The sequence below is a fragment of the Phocoena phocoena genome, chromosome 5, assembly GCF_963924675.1.
Source record: "Phocoena phocoena chromosome 5, mPhoPho1.1, whole genome shotgun sequence".
Lineage (NCBI taxonomy): Eukaryota > Metazoa > Chordata > Mammalia > Artiodactyla > Phocoenidae > Phocoena > Phocoena phocoena.
Genome location: NC_089223.1, coordinates 89,879,685 through 89,899,809, shown reverse-complemented (window position 1 = coordinate 89,899,809; position 20,125 = coordinate 89,879,685). Strand labels below are relative to the sequence as shown.

Sequence of the window (20,125 nt, the reverse complement as noted above, 5' to 3'; positions counted from 1 at the left end):
AAGCTTAAACACTCCTGAGGTGGCACTATTAATATTCCTCTTTTACAGATGAGGAAACGTGGGTGTAGGGAGGCCACGTGATTTGTCCACAGTCCCTTGACTGAATTGTCTGACTCCAGAGCTCTGCTCTTAAAAGCCTCACTCCACTGCCTCATGGGAAAGTTTCATTACAACACGGAATAAACTGTACAAACCAGAAGTAAAGTGCTCAGTTCTGGGATGATAAATATTAAGTATGCAATGCTTTGTTGCTCTGCCATGTTGACGAGTAAAACAAAGTTTTACTTAAAAACTTTTGACTTCAATTCAATTGCAGATCATCATGTTGTTTGAATTACATTGATTGCCGTCATTAATGATAGTGCCGTATCTAATGATGCTTATAAATCATTGATTATTCCAGAAATTAAAAATAAAAAACCCTGATATTATGAATCAGCTCCAAAGTGGTGATTATTAAGGCTAGGGAAGCAGTATCACCATGTTTCTGGATCTGAAACATTTGCGTGAGAAGGGGAATGTTGTAGTGGGAACAGCTCAGTCTTTGTAGTGAGACAGACTGGCTTCAAATGTTGGCTGTGCCATCTGACAACATTGTCGCTTTATGTCCGGTACTCACTCTCTGAATCTCAGTTTTTTCACATGTTTATTGAGACTAAAAATGCCCACCTCTTGTGCTTAGTGCGGGGATTAAACAAAATGTGTGATGTTATGTACATATAGTATGAATGCAAAACATTAAAGCTGATATTATTTTTATATTCAAAGCCAATGGAAGGCGTTGGCTATAAAAACCTTAACACAGTCTAGTATCAAGATGATCCCATCATACAAATCTTTGGATATTCCATTTTACAAGTGAGGAAATGTGGGCTTGCAGAGGCCCAGAGATGGGATGGCAGAGTGCTCTTTTAGTGAGAGAGGAAAGAAAAGCTTTATAAACTTTGGTGGGTATACTAGTTTTCCTTGGCTGCTGCAACAAATTATTACAAGCTTACTTGCTTAAAACAATACAAATTTATCACCTTAGAGTTATGTAGGTCAGAAGTCTGACACAGGTCTCTCCTGGATGAAACCACAGTGCTTACCAGGGCTGCAATTCTTTTTCAAAGATCTAAAGGAGAGTCTGCTTCTTGGCTCATTTAGTTTGTTGGTAGAATTCAGTTTCTTGTGGTTGTAGGACTGAAGTCTCCATTTCCTTGATGACTGTGAGCTGAGGATCATTTTCAGCTTCTAGAGGCTACCTGCATTCTTGGCTGGTAGCTCCCTTCTTCCATCTTCAAAGCCAGCAATAGTAGGTTGAGTCCCTCTCATGCTGCCATCTCTTGTGCCTCTTCTTCTGTTGCTGCATCTCTTCGATCCACTCTTCTGCCATCCTCTTTCACTTCTAAGGACTCATGCAGCTAGATTGGGCCCACTTGAACAATCTAGAGAAATCTTCCCATCTCAAGATCCTTAACCTGAATTACATCTGCAAAGTCCCTTTGCAGTAACATAAAAAGTAAAGTAACATATTCACATATTCTATGGATTACTGCACGGACATCTTGTGGGGCTGGGGTGGGGGTGGTAGCTTATTATGTCCACCCAGAGAGTAATGGCATACAAAAGGGCCTTCCAAGTATGGAGTTGTAATGCACGATTCACATTATGTTCATGCTTGCAAAATAAGTGAGCTGTTGTTAAAAATTACCCGCTCTTACAGACAGATAGGCAGACAACACGTGCCCTTGCATAATTTGGCTTCTGCTTACCCTGCTTACCTCTCACTATTCTTATTGCTCTTCTGCTGAGCTGTACACCCTCCTTCTGGTGAACTTGCAGTTCCCAGGAGAGAATGAATACACAAACAAACAAAAGCCAGGCCATACATGACAACAGAACTCTGATCCACAAGAGAAGCTCAGGAAGCCAGACGACACCCACTGCAGCAGTTGGCCTAGAATAGTCAGAATGTGGTCAACAACTGCCAGCTTCTCTAGTTTTTGCTCCTTTGTCCCCTACTTTGAACTTAGAACCAACCGGAAAAAGCCAAATATGCTTCCCAAACCGATTGCCTGGGATGCCCTTGTTCTAGTTAGCCTACCTCCAGCCTCCCTGTGCCAACAACCTTCAATCAAAAGTACCTGAATCCTCCCCCATTTTTTTTTTAATAATAAAGCTTTCCTGCTTCCCTGATAGCCTTTAATTATCTGCCAAATGCAAGTGATAATGGCTGACTCCTTGCTACAACAAACTTGGAATAAGTAAGCTGCTCACATTTGGGTGGGCTTTGTTTATTTCCATTCCTCCTTTAGACTTTTGCACATTTGTTTCCCTTTCTTCTCTTCCTGGATCACTCCTCCTTGCCTTATGTGGGTCATTTATTTTCATCTTTTGAAAATCAGCTCAGATGTCACTCATGACAATAATAATCATTATTAGGATGATAGCTAACTATGCCAAGAACTGTTCTAAGCATATTCAGTTTATCAGCTCATTAAATTCTCACAACAATTATTGAAATACATTTCTATTATTGTCCACATTTTACAGGCAAGGAAAGATAATTCAGAGAGATAAAGTAACTTGCCCGAGGTCACCAAACTAGTGGGTGAAGGCTTTGGGATAGAACTTAGGTAGCCTGTCACCATAGTTCACTTTTTAAACCATTATGCTACATTGCTTTCCGAATGTATTTCCAGATGCCCTCAGTTTGGGATAAGGACTCCTTATCATATGTTTAAATAGCATTCTGTACTTTATTTTTAATAATAACATTGTATGATAATTGCTTATGAATTTGTCTGTAGTCCCAACTAAAATTTAAGTTTTCTTTGGACAAGGACAATGTTTATCTTACGTTTGTAAGTCCAGCATATAGTAGTTTCTCTATAAATATGTATTTGAGGAATGAATAAATTAATGATTGAATGAATGAAACACATGCAAAAATCTAAATTATTATATTTAAAATTGGTAGATAATAAGTTAAAAAAAAGAGAGATAAAGGGACCCTGCTTCTATGCAAACTTTGAATGCAATACAATTCTACATATGAATTTAGTTATATTCACAACCTCTCAAAACAGGACAGCTTCTCTTCTTTGCTTAGTTTCCCTCCATACTCTTAGACATACAATCAAATGAAGAACTAATATCAGCCTTTCCTCAGAAAGTCTCTTGCAAGTTGACAGTCATTGTTAGGTTAGACCCAGCATCTTCTTGGCGTTGGTTTCTAAGGCAGAACATGTCCGACTTGATAACATTCTTCTGAACTCTGCCACATCCAAAAACTCTCTCTCTCACACAGGCAGTGCTGGGAGAATCAGCTGAGAGCCAAGGGTAGCTGTGTATTCCCATGGACTATGTCAGAAATTTAGAGCAAACTCCCCAACTGAGCATTCCTTAATGTGCCACGCCCCTGGCTCACTGCCCTTGTAACCCACACTCTGGGACCGATGCTGAGCCCTTGTGCATGATCAGTGGGTCTCTCTTCCTAGACTTGTGAGACTGATGGGTCTGGAGAAGCACTAAGGCAGCCATTGGGTCCAATTTCTTTACTTATATTGAATACTTTTGAAATCTGTTCATTCATTCAACAGCTATTTATTGAGTCTCTACTAAATTTCTGGGATTGTCCCAGGATTTGGGGGATCCAGAGATAAATTAGATAGATAAGGCCCTTATTATCAGGGGGCTTGTATTCAAGTGGAGTTGATCTACATACAAGCAAATAAAATAAATTCTTTTTTTTAATATGAACATATAAATTTATAATTTTTAATTGAAGTAGATTTACAGTGTTGTGTTAGTTACACAGCAAAGTGATTCAGTTATACATATGTATCTATTTTTTCAGAATAATTTCCCTTATAGGTTAGGATAAAATATTGAGTATAGTTCTCTGTGCTTCACAGTAGGTCTTTGTTGGTTATCTGTTTTATATATAGTAGTGTGTATATGTTAATCCCAAACTCCTAATTTATCCTTCCCCCCTACAAATAAAATAATATCAATAAGCATGCCAATAACACAAAGTTAAGTGCTACCGACTTGCCCAAGTGAATCCCTTTCAGAACATACATCTTCCACAATCGTGTTGCCCCATCACATTTCCCTCTCTGATCAGCCAGTCTTCCTTGGACTTCTTCATGTTTCCTCCCAGCCTTTAATTGATTATAGGTAGAAAGTAATGAACCTTATTTTGGTTTAAAGTTATTTAGGATATTATTATTCCTGATCCTCTCCCAATCCTTATTTACTGTCAATGTACTAAAAATAACTTTTCTTATGCTTTCTTTTATTTTTCTCCTAGGAATTGACTATTACAACAAGATCATTGATGATTTGTTAACAAATGGGGTCACGCCCATAGTGACCCTCTATTACTTTGATTTGCCTCAGGCCTTGGAAGACCAAGGAGGTTGGTTGTCAGAGGCAATCGTTGAACCCTTCGACAAATATGCTGAGTTTTGCTTCAGTACATGTGGGGATCGAGTCAAGCAGTGGATCACTGTAAATGAGCCTAATATTTTTGCCCTGCTGGCATGTGAGTTTGGTGCATTTCCTCTTAGTGTGCCTTACGTTGGAACTAAAGTTTTATCAGGCAGCTCATAATTTGATTAAAGCTCATGCCAGATCCTGGCACAGCTATGAATCCTTATTCTGATAAGAGCAGAAAGGTATGGTGTCTCTCTCAATTTTTGCTGGCTGGGTGGAACCAGCAGATCCCAACTCAGTGTCTGACCAGGAAGCAGCTAAAAGAGCCGTGGCTTTCCAATTGGATTTCTTTGCTAAGCCCATATTTATTGACGGCGATTATCCTGAAATTGTCAAGTCACAGGTTGCCCTCACGAGTAAAAAGCAAGTTTATCCATCGTCCAGGCTTCCAGAATTTACAGAAGAGAATAAAGTGATCAAAGGCACTGCTGATTTCTTTGCTGTGCAGAATTATACGACTTGCTGAGTCAAGTACCAGGAGAATAAGAAAGGAGAACTGGGTTTACTCCAGGATGCGGAAGTTGAAGTTTTTCCAGACCCATCTTGTATAAGTTTGGATTGGGTCTATGTGTGCCACGGGGAATACGTCAACTACTGAAATACATTAAGGTAAATGCACCTTTTGTTTGCGTCCATGTGTATTCAAACATGGGAAGATGGGAAGACGGGCATGTTTCTGTGTGTATAAGAACCCGAACAAAGAATGATTTAGGCAATAGCATATACATTTGTTGGCCTGGGAAGAGATGATTAGGATTTAAGTCGATGGAGGTTAACTAGCTGATAAAGGGCTTCAAAGCTATTATTAAACTTAGGATTAAATTAAATCCTAAATTAAATTAAATTCAGTTGTGGCTACAGTAGCTTGGACATATTTTTCAGGCTGGGGTCACAACTGGAATTACTAAAAGGGATAATAATGGTTGAAGTAGCTGGATCCTTTTTGGGTCTCTGTTACACTGGATGGCATCCAGGTAGCTGAAATTAAAAAATTTAAGTTATCAGTTTTTAGGATCCCTGCTGTGTGGGGGGATAGAGGCTGTAGCTGCTGGGAGGGACCAAGGGGTTAAGGAGATATGACAATCAGCAGATGCTGATGGAAGAAAGATACTTCTGTCTTCTCATTATAACAAAAGTCATTTGACTGTCTTCATGGATATTTGCACAGTTTTTCTTTTCCATTGTTAGTTATAAAAGGTCAGCACGCAGAACATTAAGTTAATAGGGTCAGTGCAATTTGATGAAAACTAGTTTTGGGGTTGTAGAGAAGGTAGAGGGGAATGCACCTGATATAATGAGCTTTTTTTTTTTTAAACATCTGTTTGGAATAAAACTTCTGCTTTCTTGTTCCAGGATATGTATAATAACCCTGTAATTTACATCACAGAGAATGGGTTTCCCCAGGGTGACCCGACATCTTTTGATGATGCTCAACGCTAGGAGTGTTTCAGACAGACGTTTCAGGAACTGTTCAAAGGTACCATTTGAAATGATGAAAGATCAATTGTGCAAGCTTAATATAATTTTCCCATGTGCCTATTTGCATTCAGGAAAGACCAATGATTTTGAAAGCTGAAATTCATGTAAATCAGTGTAAAACCATGTAATTAAGAGAGAGGGGAGGAAAAAAAAAGTATTTAGGAAAGAGGAAGGTGAGGATTTTGGTCTAGCTTCAACCTGCTGAAATTTAAGCAAGTAAAAAGCGACTGTCTTCAGCATTTTGTGACTCCTGGGTGAAGGTGACATGAATAGAAGGAGTGGTGGCTGTTGGGAGAGAACCTTAGTTATTACAAAAAGATCAGCTGTGACCAACTAGAGCATGTTTATTTGCATATTTTAGTATCCTAACTACCAAGAAATGAATTGACAGAATTCTTAAAGGACCAAAATTAAGTATTTGTTCAATAAACTTTAAAGTGGTATGCATCTTCTATCAATGCATGTTTCATTTAAACTGTTACCAAGCAGCAGAAACAGTTTTTTTTTGTCATATAGAATCTGTGAATTTTGTTTCAAGACAATATTATTATTCTGGTATCTCCTTTTCCCTGATGGGATTCCTTTCATATTTGAAAACAAATGTGAAGGAATAATCTTTAACTGGTAGCACACATTTCTACCCCAGTTAATTTCTCCCTTTTAGCTACCACTTGGAACACTGTTGCTTCGTAAATTTAATTTCTCCTCCCTATAAAGGAATAATATCATAGCAACAAAATTCAATGCAAAATTAGATTTTCAATTTCCTTTTTTTAACTATGATAGGCACAGTTATTTCTCATCATTCTGTTTGAGAGGTCCTGGAATGATTCTTTCCAAAATAAATCAGTAACATACTGGATCAGCCAGAAGGAATTCTGGAAAGTGACATAAAGTGGTTTCTTTCCCAAACCTAAAATATATTGACTCAGTTCCTCACCTGGGCCTGGAGTTTATTGACAGAGGGCAGTTGGGCTCCTACAGATTGATCCAAGCAAAATCATTCTTTTGTGTTACAGACAAAACAGATTCATCCTCTGTGTGGGAATTCCCCATCTGATAAGAAAAGGAAATCTCTAGGTTTCTGAGATTCTCCCCACTTCTCCCTATAAATGACCCTATTCATAGTTGATTCACTGATGTTCCCAGTTTCACCCCAAGAGACAAGTAGGCTAGTTACCATCATCAGATTTATGGATGCCATAGGGAACACAAACGACTTGTCCAAGATTGTTCTGTGCATGTTAGGGAAAAGAGAGAAAATATTGAAATTGGCTTTCTTCATTCCCAGCTCTGTTTAGTGCTAACATAAGGACATTTCATTGCTCTCTGAAATTGTTTCAAGTACTTTATACAGTCCCTTAGATCTTTAAGACCCTCAAACTAAGATAACTTAAAGATAGAAAAGTTACTGAAGGCAAGAGTAGAAAATGTGAGAAGATTTGGTTTGTGAGCGACAGGAGAGAATAATAGGTTTAGGAACAAAATCCTGTTTTTGAACTTGTTGAATTTCTATTGTACTTTTGAATTGATGTAAAAAGTATCACGTACTTAAACCATTAATTTTTCACAGCATCTACGATCTCTTCAGATTCTTAACATTAGATAATTTATATTCATTGTAATTAACACAAAATATTGTATTTATTTTGATTTTTAAAAAATATGTAGCCTTTCAAAATGTGCAGAAATGTACACATTGACCAAAAACCCTATATTAAGTGTATATTCTGGACTGGGTATAGTGATAGCTATTTTTCATATGTTGTTGTAGTGGACAACAATTTTTTCATCTGCAGTGAAACTCTCTTTTCTAGTAACGAATCCGTTTTTTTCTATGAAATACCCACCTCCCCCCATCCTTAGACTCACCATTACCGAGGGCCATGTAAGTAGAATAAAATACTGCTGTTTGTGAATAGATAACTGATTGGTCTAGATATAGGCACATGACATGAGCTGGGCCAATCCCAGTTCTGCCCTAGGATTTAAAACTTGGACCAATCAGTTTGTCTGTTTCATAGCTTGGATTGACCTTGGCAGGCCATTGGTGGCTATGCCTTGCCATGTAAAGCTTAGGGGTAGTGAGAAGGTGAGCTGCAGGTGCCCCAAGGGAAACAGAGACAAGAAACGGGGAGAGATTCAGGAGGGCACTTGCACCTCTAATTCCACTTTTTCTTCAGAGCCAGTTGCATGCGTGTTCTTGAGAAACATTACTTTTACTTACAACTAAGTGCTCTTTCTGCTTCATCTGCTTCTGACTGGATTTCTATCACTTGGAACAAAGAAAGTCTTAATTGATGCCATCATCTCATTTTATTTTCAAAACAGTGAGATGAGGTCATTGCTCCTAATTTACAGATGAGCAAACTGAGTTTCAAAGAAGCTAAGTCATTTGCTCAAGATCACAAAGTTACTAAGTAGTATTTACTAGAACAAGGCAGAATGTGTATATTATTATTACTACTACTGTTGGTATTGGGCTTTCTGACTCAGAGTGCTTGCTTGTCCCACCACACTTCTCCAAACTTTTCCTCACCTTTGGTGCCCTGGGCTTGCACATATTCTTTGAAAGTGCTTCACGCTGCTTCTGCAACAGCCGACAGGTCCTACGACCTTGGACAAAACTCAGACACCCTGTATCCTGCCTGTTGTCAGAGGCACAGAGCTGAAGTTACTGATCGATTTCCTGAGACTCTTCCAAGGTAGCGCTGATGATCTTGGTTGGTGAGAACCTTACTAGTAATAAGCACCTTGTGTGCAATTAAAAATAATAACAGACCGAGGAAGACATTTGTGGGAAGCGCTGCAGGTGGGAGCCCTCCAGAACCCAGGGAGCCCATAGATGGACTATGGCTTTGTGATTCCCATGAAAAAAGCCCTCCCTCCAACATCACGCACCCGGACAGGCACATAATGACACCATAGTTGGATCAATGGTGGCGTCTGCCTGGAGGTCTTACTAATCTCTTCAGGTAAAATCCCACAATTAATTGAGCAGTAAAAAGAAAGCTAATGTTTCTGTTTCCTTTTGGGAAAGAAAAAAAAAAAAAAAGAGGAAAAATGTCATTTCAAGAAAAAAAATCAGCTAACACCTTTTTAACCATTGCATTATTTAAATGCCTTTAAATAGATTGTGTTTTAATTAATGCAGATATAGATGAGAGAAAAGCAACACAGTGGAGACAAAAACACTGTAAATAACATAGAACTAGGCTTGCATTCCAGTTCCAGTTATTCAAGGATGGGCAAAAGGTTCAAACTCCCAAACTCTCAGTTTGTTCAGCAATAAAAATGGGATAACACTTTCCCTGGCAGAGTTGTTGAAAAGATTTTGCTTAATAAGCTATTGTGTTAAACACCCCAAGCAATTGTCTGGCACATGGTAGGCCCTCAACAGATGGTATAATTATTATTATTACAAAATGTGCATTTTTAAGAACATATTTATCACCCCAAGTTATTTTCCTTATTATTTAAAAAATAGAATACCAAGACATTAAAAAAAAATTCCATCCTCCCTCAAGTCTCTAAGTTATGGCAGAACATTCCCCCATGTCTGCAATTTTCTCCATCATTCTTTTTGGGAAACCTCTGAATGAGTGTTGTAACATTGGCCCTCTGGCTACCTATGATTGAACCCTGTGGAGGACAAAGCAGCCAGGACCTCCCTCCATTCGTTATTCCTTTGGAGAGGTTGCCAGATTAGGTGAAAAATCAAACCATTGCAGCAGAAACAACTGTCAATCAACTGGGTACCTGGAATTGTTCTGCCACAGGAAGTTTTGGAAAAGCTCAGGGAGCAGTGATCTTCAAAGAGTTAGGCTTTTCTCACATGATATGAATCTTTATTATATACATAAAATTTACACCAGTCCTTGCTGCTCTGGAGCCAGCAGGCAAGTTTAAGTTCATATGTAATCACACACAAAGGGATACCTCAATAATCTGAATGTTGGTGAGCAGGTGAGAAAGTGTGAGAAATCAGGGGAAGTTATTCTCAGTGGGTGATACTTGACCCATGACCTAAACTCTCCTAAAAGGGGATTCCAGTTAGGTTCAACCTGCTCCTCACACCTACTGAATATATGCCCGTCCTTGGCTTGGTTCCCAATCTTTCCTCAACTGGAATGTCATGGTCTTTGCCTTCTTCCTGGCCCAGTCCTGTTTGGGGTAGATCGACTAGCTTGAAGTCAGGCAAGACATGGGTTTGAAATTTAGTTCTTCCACTTAACAAGTTCAATAATTTGGGGAAAAGTCTTAAGCAAACAACACTTCAGCCATCTAATTTTTAAAACGGGGATAATAAGAACATCTATCTTCTAAAACATGGTGAAAAATGAAAAAGATAATGCATATCAAGCCTACATACAGAGTCTGGTACATTAAGAAAGATTCCATAATGATGGTTAATTTTGGGGGGCATCTCTGAGCCCTCTGAGAGTTGGAGCTGTGTCTTTTTTATAGTTATATCTTCAGCCCAGAGCACCATTTCTGTCATGTAGTAGCTTTCTACACGTGTTTGTTGAATTTGGTTGTGTCTATCAGAGAAGAGTTAGTCAATGGATAATGAGAAATAAATGATGAAATGATTGGGAACTGTATTTTCTTTCCCTAAAGAAATATACCCCACACAGGAAAAAAAATGCAGCCTTCTGGAAAGTTCCTGAGCCAGACCAACTTTCCAGTGAGATCCATGCCTGAGTTAGCACAGTAGTAGATGATTGCAGAGAAGATTTGTTAATGACCAGCTTTAGGCTTTTAATGACAAAACCCCTCAGCAAGATGTCATCAAATTTATTGAAGACTTCACTGAAAGTGTTGAAGCTGATGCATTGTAACAAGAAGGTTATAAATCTTGCAGCTTGGGTATACCACCAAGACAGGATGCTGAGCGCAGAATCACCCTGCTGTTGTCTGTCAGCATTCTCCCTCCCTCACTTCCCATGGAGAACCAGGAAAGGATAAATACATCCATTTACAAAAGTGGTGCAGACCTGGCAGCCACCTGCCTATGTCAGTTTCAGACCACAGAGACCCATTTAACTGGACAAAACATGTTAAGCACCTGTGTTTTTCTAAATGTGCATTAAAAAAATCCTAAGAATTAGGGGAAGATCTCAAAGTTTGACACATTGACCTTTTGGAAAAATGAACCTATTAAAAATCCATTGCAAGCTCAGAATAGAGACTCAGTTACCTGAATATAGAGTATCACTCCATGTCTATTGTTTTATTGCTTCTCAAAGTAAACCTTTGTCAACCTAGCCCTATGGAGCAGTTCATCTCATAGCTCACGGAGAACTCACAGCTTTGGGAACGTGTTGGGTGGAATGTTGGATGCACTTAATACTGTTGCTCCTGGCTGGACTGGATGGAGCTAGCGAAGAGGAGTCAAGATCGGAATAGAGAAGGAAGAACGAGATTCGAAGGCCGTGCACAAGAATCGTTTGTGTGTGCTAGTTTACGGACTTGTAGCACTTGAAAAGTCATAAAGGAAACAATTTCCAATATATCTGTATCCCACCAACCTACATACTCAGACCACACATAAACTCAGGCAGCCAAAGATTACAGAGTAAACCTTAAGCAGAGATATGCCAGATGACCTTCCCCTATTGCTTCTCCCCTACTTCTCCCCAAAGTTCAGTAGCATACTTACCTTTGTTTTCCATTTCCCCGTATGAAGGGTGGCAGAGTAGAAAGTCTGAAGGGTCTGAAGAGTGAAGACTAAGTCCTGGGTTCTGGTGGTGTGCACTTGGGGAAGTTCTCATTGGGACTCTGAATGTCAACCTCCTCACCTGTTAAATGGGACAGATGCTAATTGCCATCCTGCCTAACCCAAAGTCAGTTGTGAAAATAAAGTAATTTATGTGTATGTATGTCCTGAGCACCTTAAAATGTTAGATATTATTCTCATATTTGATATAGTTACTTTACACCTTTAAGGACATCATCACTCTGGCCAAAAATACATAATCTCGACCTTAGTGTTCTCCACTGCAAAGGGAAGTGTTTGGTGCCCATTATCCAGATCCTGTCAACATTTACAATTCTAATATTCTATGGTTTTTATTTTCCTGCACGTTTCTGAAGGGCTATGACAGTGGGATCAGATTAGGGGTTTGAGAGAACGTGTTCTATGACCAAGTGACTGGTGTGTTGCTTGGCAAAGCTCAGAATCAAACACACACACACACACACACACACACACACACACACACACACTGCTGTTGTTGAACTACTTCACCAGACTTATCCAGGTGAGGCCCATACTGATGTGATCAGGAACATACACCATTTATCGGGCACACCCTCTTAGAAACACAGAAACACAGAACCTGGTGCATCTGCTTCCTGGGAACAGGTTTCATGGAGTTGCCCATTTGACAAGCAGCTCAATCACACATCTGCCCTTGTGCTTCCTGATTAGAAACCATTCTTTATCTTCTATTTCCATAGCATTCTAATACATATGCTCTGCCCCCACAGATGGACATTCCCTTGGGCTTCTTTTTAATTCAGTTCCAACTGTTTTGAGGGGATAATTACTTAAGGTTCTCCACCACATCAGACCCAGTGAATTTTAATACTACTATACAGCCTTTAAAAAATTTATTTAGATGATTCCAAACTCATCCTCCATTTTTAGAACAATCTGTCCAGTAGTTTTTGTATTGATGTAGCAGCAAACAGAAGTGCAGTTGTATTTTTATAACTGTAAAAGAGACCTGTAAAATAATCAAAGTATAATTTATCTGAAGAAAATCTATTTTTCCAGTATAAAGAGTAGACTCAATAGAATCTTGAAAAAGGGGCAAAAATAAGGATTTGATAATGCTTTTAAAAATGAAGTATAATTGAGATATAACATTGTATAAGTTTAAGGTGTACAACATGTTGATTTGATACATTTATATATTATGATATATATTATATCACCATCTTAGTGTTAGCTAAAACCTCTAATATGTTACAGAGTTATTATTTCCTTTTTTTTTTTTTGGCAGTAGGGACAATTAAGATCTAGTCTCTTACAACTTTGCAGTTTATAATACAGTATTGCTGACTATAATCACTATACTGTGCATTAGCTCTCCAGAACTTACCTATTTATCTATTAGTTCATAGTTTGTACCCTTTAACAACGTGTCCCTGCACCCCCAGCCTCTGGTAACCACCATTATACTCTCTGTTTTTACAAGTTTGGCTTTTTTAGATTCCACATATAAGTGATTTTATACAATATTTGTATTTTTCTGTCTGACTTTTCACTTTGCATAATGCCCTCAAGTTCCATCCATGTTGTTGCAAATGGCAGGATTACTTTTTCCTTCTTCTCATGGCAGAATAATAGTCCACTGTGTGTTTGTGTGTGTGTGTGTGTGTGTGTGTGTGTGTGTATGTACGTATATATCAAAACTTCATTATTATACATTCATCTGTAGATCTGTTGATCATTTGTTGATGGACACTTAGGTTGTTTCCATATCTTGGTTATTGTCAATAATGCTGCAATAAACATAGGAGTTCATATATCTCTTGACTATCATCAAGAAGACTAGAGATAATTATCGGCGAGGATGTGGGGATAAAAGAACTCTTGTACACTGTTGGTAGGAATGTAAATTGATTCAGCCACCATGGAAAACAGTATGGAGGTTCCTGAAAAAATTAAAAATAGAACTACTATATGATACAGCAAAATCCACTTCTGGGTATATATCCAAAGGAAATGGAAACAGGAGTTTGAAGAGTTGATGACTTTTTTCACCTGTTTGGGGAGAGAGCAATACTGGAATATTCAGGTGTTGAGAGGGTTATTGGAATTGAGAGAAGGTGAACATCTCAGGTTTTCCCCAGGTGAAGTTGTCCTCAATTGTCTGTCTACATAAGCTATTATTTTCTGATCTCCAAAATAACCTGATTACCACCTGGCCTCTCAGTTATCTAAGAACCTGCTTTGGAACAAGGCTAGTAGAATTTCTCTTAGTGTGATTGGCAGGGATTGCCTGGATAACTGTGTTAAGATGGATTCTGTTGGACAGCTGTGGGCTCTTGGAAAGAAGAGGGAGAAGTGGATGGCCAGGTGTTAGCCATTCCTACTCAGGAAACTTTTGGAGTTTTCCAAATCTTGGAAAAGGATATTCCCCACTATAAATTATTACATTGACATTATGTCTTATAAATCAAAGTCTTGTGAGTTCATCAGTGGAGATTAGCTCTGGGTGCACTAAGAAAATGAGTGTCTGGATTTGCAGTGTTGCTAATTAGACCTTAAGCAGTGTTAATCTCACCAGTTCTATGGCCTTCCCCTCTGTGGTCTTACCTTACCTATTTATAACTTTGATATTACTTATGCTGGACAATTGCTCTACAGTGACATAAATATTGTTTCTGCCAGCTCTCCCGAGCTTTTCATTGAGTAAATTCCTGGTTAACTACACCCTATATTGTTTTTTCAATATTGAGCCTGACACTGTATACAAGAAAATCAACACTATTATGAATAAAACATTAAACATTGGTGCCATAAACTGATTCATGAGACCCTCGTACAACTGCAGCCCTGTCACAATTGAATACTTGTTGAATAAGCCAACTGAATAGATGTAACTTGGGAAACACTTTGGTTTTTGAAGACAATGCCCATTATAATCCTTGAAAGGAAGGGAAAAAAACATTTTTAGGAGAAAATGGAAGTTATTAAAAGGTGTAAGCATTCACAGACAAGAGCAGTGTGTAGTAAGATTTTATGCACCATTTTTTTACAGACAAAATTCTAACCAGAATACAGTTTTGGGGTTTTTAGTTCTATACTCAGCATTCAGTAAGTGCTGAGTAAATGTTTAACGAGTGACTAGGAGATTGAATCTACATTAGTAGGAAAACTGAATTACTCTCCAGAATTTCAATGAATATTAGATTTATACCATCATTTTGCTTTTTAAAAGAATTTAAATAAATGGTAGATTGTTTTTACTATTATGAGAACAACTTTCATGCATCAAGATTAGGCATGAGTGCTAATTGTACCCTTTTGACATTAAACTTGAGTGTGTTGTGACAATAATTGCAATCTATGCTAAAGTTTTTTAACCTTTCTATAAATGCACTTAACCTCTCTGTGCCTCAGTTTCTTCATTTGAAGAATAAAAGGCTTAAACTAGCTATTCTTTTGGGATCCTTCCAGTTTAAGAATTATGTGACCCTCTAGATATTCTTTCTCGGCAGGTATGTCAAGGATCATATTTTATTAGAACTCTTAGTAATTTCTTAGGCTATTTAAAAAAAAATTAAGTCTAAGGAATTATAATTAATAGTCTTTTTAAAAGAACTTTCTTCATTCTTCTCATCCAGCTACTTAATTTGAAATGTGAACACTTTTTTTATCTGGGCATAAAATTAGACCTTGCTCTCCAATGAACTGATTCTATTGATATTGATTCAGTTTCCAGGTAACATTTTCTTGACCTTCAATCTGGGTGTTTCCTCCTTTATTCATTTGTATTGAAAATGAACCTCACTTTTCTTCCCCTGAGAAAGTTATCCCTCAGAAGGGTCACCTCAGCTTCAAGTTTTACAAAGTTACTGTGGAGAGTGTAAAATCTCAGAGAGGAAATTGAATGAACAAATCAGTTCAAAGCATTAGAGGAAAATTCTCAATTGAACAGCTCCATGGCAGTTACAATCATGAGCAGTGAAATCACCTTTCAAAACAGGATCATGGCAAGCACCACCTAATGTATCAAGTTTTAAGACAGTTAAGTATGATTTTCAAGCTTTGCCATAAATGCATAATTTAATTCAGTTAGGCAGTGCAGTAATTTTAACTTTCTTTAAATTTAACTTGAACATGAAACTTTTGTCTCTGGGCAAGATCCTGAATTAGAAGGGAGGATCAGATTTCAGAATTACCTTCCCGCAATAATTCTGGGGAGAGACTTCATATGTGGGAAGTCTGTTTTTTTATTCTGAATTTTTGAGCAGAGAGATAACTCTAATCAGGGCTCCTTTGACTCCAAGTTCCTGTTTAGGTAGCATTTTCTTCAATACAATGAAAATATCAGCATGGTGCTAGAGATGAAAATAGTTCCTTTTAAGGCTTCTTAAGGCTTATCTGGAAATGCTACATGCAGCAGGAAGGCCAGTCTCTTTGATGAGGGTCATCTCAGAAGTGCAGCGTCTTCTTGGTGTGAATGAGATTAGTTAATGAAACAGTATCATGGCTGGAGATGATTCCATGCCCTTCTAAAGTTTAGCCACTTTCCCTCCTTGTTTGTGATATTCCATTATAGGAATCACTGTCTGCTTTGAGATAAGTGAAACCATTATGTGTGGAGGAAGAAGAGGCATTGGAGCCTTGAAGAATGTTAATTGGTGCTTGTGAATACAGGTGAACAAGAAGCCATAAATGTCTCAGGTGAAATTGTGACTGAGCTTGGGACTAAAAAGTAGATGATGGGAGAAGGAATGTACCACACCTGTTTATGAAATAACTTTTTTTCTCCCCTAACAAGTTGCATTCATTTCTTTTATAGATATAAATCCAGCCTAAAGTCTTAAATAATTTTAAATGACCATGTTCTTTTACGAGGCAATTCAAATATTGGGTTGGCCAAAAAGCTCGTTTGTGTTTTTTTGTAAGATGTTATGGAAAAACCTAACAAATTTTTTGGCCAACCCAATCTATTTTATAGTTAAAGATAAGTGTATTAACACAAAAATTAGATCACTGAATAAAATATGAGTAAATGAATGTATATTAAGTATATACATTTATTGGTAAATCATTTTGTTATGTGGCTGAGGCTGTGCTAATTTAGTCTCTTAAAATATTTTCTTCCGAAGATGTTCAGGCTATATTCTTCATCCTTTGAATGAGCAGTTGGCCTTTTATTAAAAAAAAAAACAAAAAAAAAAACTTGCAAAAATATTTCATGCCCAGAGTTTGCTGCCCTCGTGAATACATGGTAGCAATCTCAAGAATGGCTGAGAAAAATTCTTCAGCGTGTCTGGAAAAACAAAGAGTATGGGGCTTCCCTGGTGGCACAGTGGTTGAGAGTCTGCCTGCCGATGCAGGGGACACGGGTTCGTGCCCCGGTCCAAGGAGGATACCACATGCTGTGGAGCGGCTGGGCCCGTGAGCCATGGCCGCTGAGCCTGCGCGTCCGGAGCCTGTGCTCCGCAACAGGAGAGGCTACAACAGTGAGAGACCCGTGTACCGCAAAAAAGAAAAGAAAAGAAAAAAAAACAAAAAGAGTATGACCCACTGATTGTGCTTAAGTTTTATACAGACAGGCAGAAAATTTTATGAATATTTTTATATAACAAGAATTTTCTTTTTTGACGTAGTGAAAGAACATATTCCTTAAAGACACAGTTCTGCCCTCAAAATCTGGCTCTGACACCCTGTCTTGTTTTGTAACCTTGGACAAGTTATCCTAACTTTATGAGTCTCAGTTCATCATCTGTGAAATGTTATTTTTGGTGGGGATTAATGATATACTTCATATCCTAGAAAAATGCTTGGCACATAAGTCCCCCAAATGATAACAAATGCAGTGAATTCTTTGTTACCCAGCATCTATTATCCAGCATTTTAGAAAAACTGTGACTTCCTGCACAGTCATCAAGAACTGATAATTTATATTTCTCTTGATGACCCTGAAATTCATTCTGAATAATTAGAGAAAGATTAAATTATAATCAGTTTAGTTTCAGTGTTAAGTGTATCTTAATATTCTCATTCTTTCAAAATTTGTAATCCTTCTGCATGTGGTAACAATTAACAGAAAATATTTGATTAGCTGGAGCACTCCATTTCCTGACTATCTGACTAATAAAGAGTTTATTGTGTATTACTGGAACCCAAACTCTGCCCTGTGGATCAACTGGGCATTTGCTGTGTGGGTTCACTTCACACAGCCTTATATCCATTCTCAGAGTCAACACATTGACTTTATTGCCTGGTGGAAATTGTAGAATTAACCATTAAATATTCTCAAACAATAGTCTGAGTCTACACAAGGCCTTTTGCGTATTTTTGATCACAAGGTCATAATACTGGTCATCCAGTCTGATTTTGTGCAGATGAGTAACTAAATCTTCTAGCCCTGATCCTTGTCCGTTCTTTTCCTATGGATTTCTAGAGATGGACATCTCAACCGACATTAGTACTCAATCTATCTTGGTGTTTCATCAACCTTTAGTTTTATCCAATCGTGTTTTAGACATTTTCACTGGGCTTTTTAGGCTACATAACCTTCCAGATGAAAACTTCACTGTGTACTTAATCATTTTTGTGGTTCTTCTTTGAATTATCCACGTTTCTCCCATTTGTCTGGTCCCCCACATAGTGTCACATGCTGCTTTAAAAGATGGCTTAACAACTGACTTGTGTTAGAAACAGTCTTTAAAAATGTATCGATGTATAGTTTCTTTGTGATCTCAGTAAGACGGATTTTCAGGCAAGCAGATTGATTTTGGAAGTTTATTGATCACTGTAAGACATAGTATTCATCCGTACTTCTCTGTCTGGCCTCATGCTGCCTTCCTTTAACTCTCTGCCTTGCCCTGAAATCCCCCTTCCAACCAACAGTCTTCTCTTCCATAATATCCGTTACGTCCCAGCTGACATTCCCAGTACTTAGGGAATACAGTGGTGGCTGCAGAAGGAGGGTGATGGTTTCCTTTAAATGGGGAGCAAGGACAGGTAGCTGGTGAAGAGTTAATTTTGCTTTCCAAGATCAGGCGACTGTTGGTCCTGGTACAAAGCCAGGATTTGTGAGGATACTCCTGTCAAAATACGGGGTCTTCCTTGGCAATGTCTGGGTGAGTGCTAGGTGAAGACAGGGAGCCTGGGTGACTAGCCAGAAAGCAATAGTTAGCACTCTAACCCTGTGCTGTCTCTGAGACTAAACACACTAGGTAACCATAGATCAGTTGATAAGGTAAGCTACCTATTACTACTACTGTGTGTAATTTCACCCCAAAGTGATTTTTTCCCTCCTTATATAGACATATATTAAAACCAATAACTCAATGGTAATGTTATCACTGTTTTTTTAGGCACAACAAACCTATATTTGTTTGACTATTGCAAACATGTTTCATGTTTGACAAACCATACTTACATTATAGGCCTATGCTGAATCTTCTGAGAACCATGATTTTGAACTTTGGTATATTAGAATCGTCAATTGCAATCAATTGACCATTGACCAAAAAAATGGTCAATTTTTACTGAGGAGGCTTCTTTAAGAAAATGTGACATTTTCCTAGTTATGGAATCAGAACTCCTTGGCAGAACAAATGAATTTATGTTAACATAAAATGTTAAAACTTAAGAATGTTCATAAAATTGAAGTTAAAATCTCTTCACTGTTTTTTTGTACCAATACATGCCAGAAATGTCATATTGAATATTTGTATTGGCCAGTCGTTGAGGAAAGTTTATATGAAGTTTCTTATTCTTTAACTTAAATTTTTTTGTTGTTGAGATATAATTGACATATAACATTATATTAGTTTCAAGTGCACAATATAATAATTCAATATTTGTATATATGTTGTGAAATGATTCCCCAAATAAGTCTAAGTTGTGTTTTAACTCTTGATATTCCTAATGCTGGATTCTCTTATAAATTTGGGTAATTGCATTCAATGTAAGTCATTTATTGCTTTCCTTTTGTTTAAGAGAGATCTGCTTCTTTGAAAAATCATCTTCTTTTTGTATTTCTAGTTTTAAAAATATTTTTTGAATAATACAAACACTGTTAAATCTCTCTTATTCAGAATAATGGTAGGGAGAACAGTTAAATGCCAGTTTAACTTGTTGAGAGGTATTAATTTTTGTCAGTTATCGAAGATGGGCCATTTTATTATATATTCAGGTTCCTGATGAAAAGAAATACAAGCTAGTAAGCCAGAACCAGGAGGGAAAGGGAGAATACAAATGTTCTGACCATAGATGTTGACAGAAAGCTTGAAAACTGGCACATAGCTTCCTGGCAAAGGGATTCATCATTCATTACAGCAGTAGTATTCAGACTGTGTGCTGTGGAGCCTTGGGTTCCATGGAGATATCTCTGGGGACTCTGTTAGATTGTATTGAGAGAAAGTGAGAAATTAGGGCTCTGGGGCACATCAGTTTTCATTGGTT

At 37.9% G+C, this 20,125-nt stretch overlaps 1 pseudogene; it reads left to right on the top strand.

Annotated features, from left to right (window-relative positions):
- The window catches only part of LOC136123216 (cytosolic beta-glucosidase-like), a 146,898-nt pseudogene that overhangs the window by 54,859 nt on the left and 71,914 nt on the right, over positions 1 to 20,125 (top strand).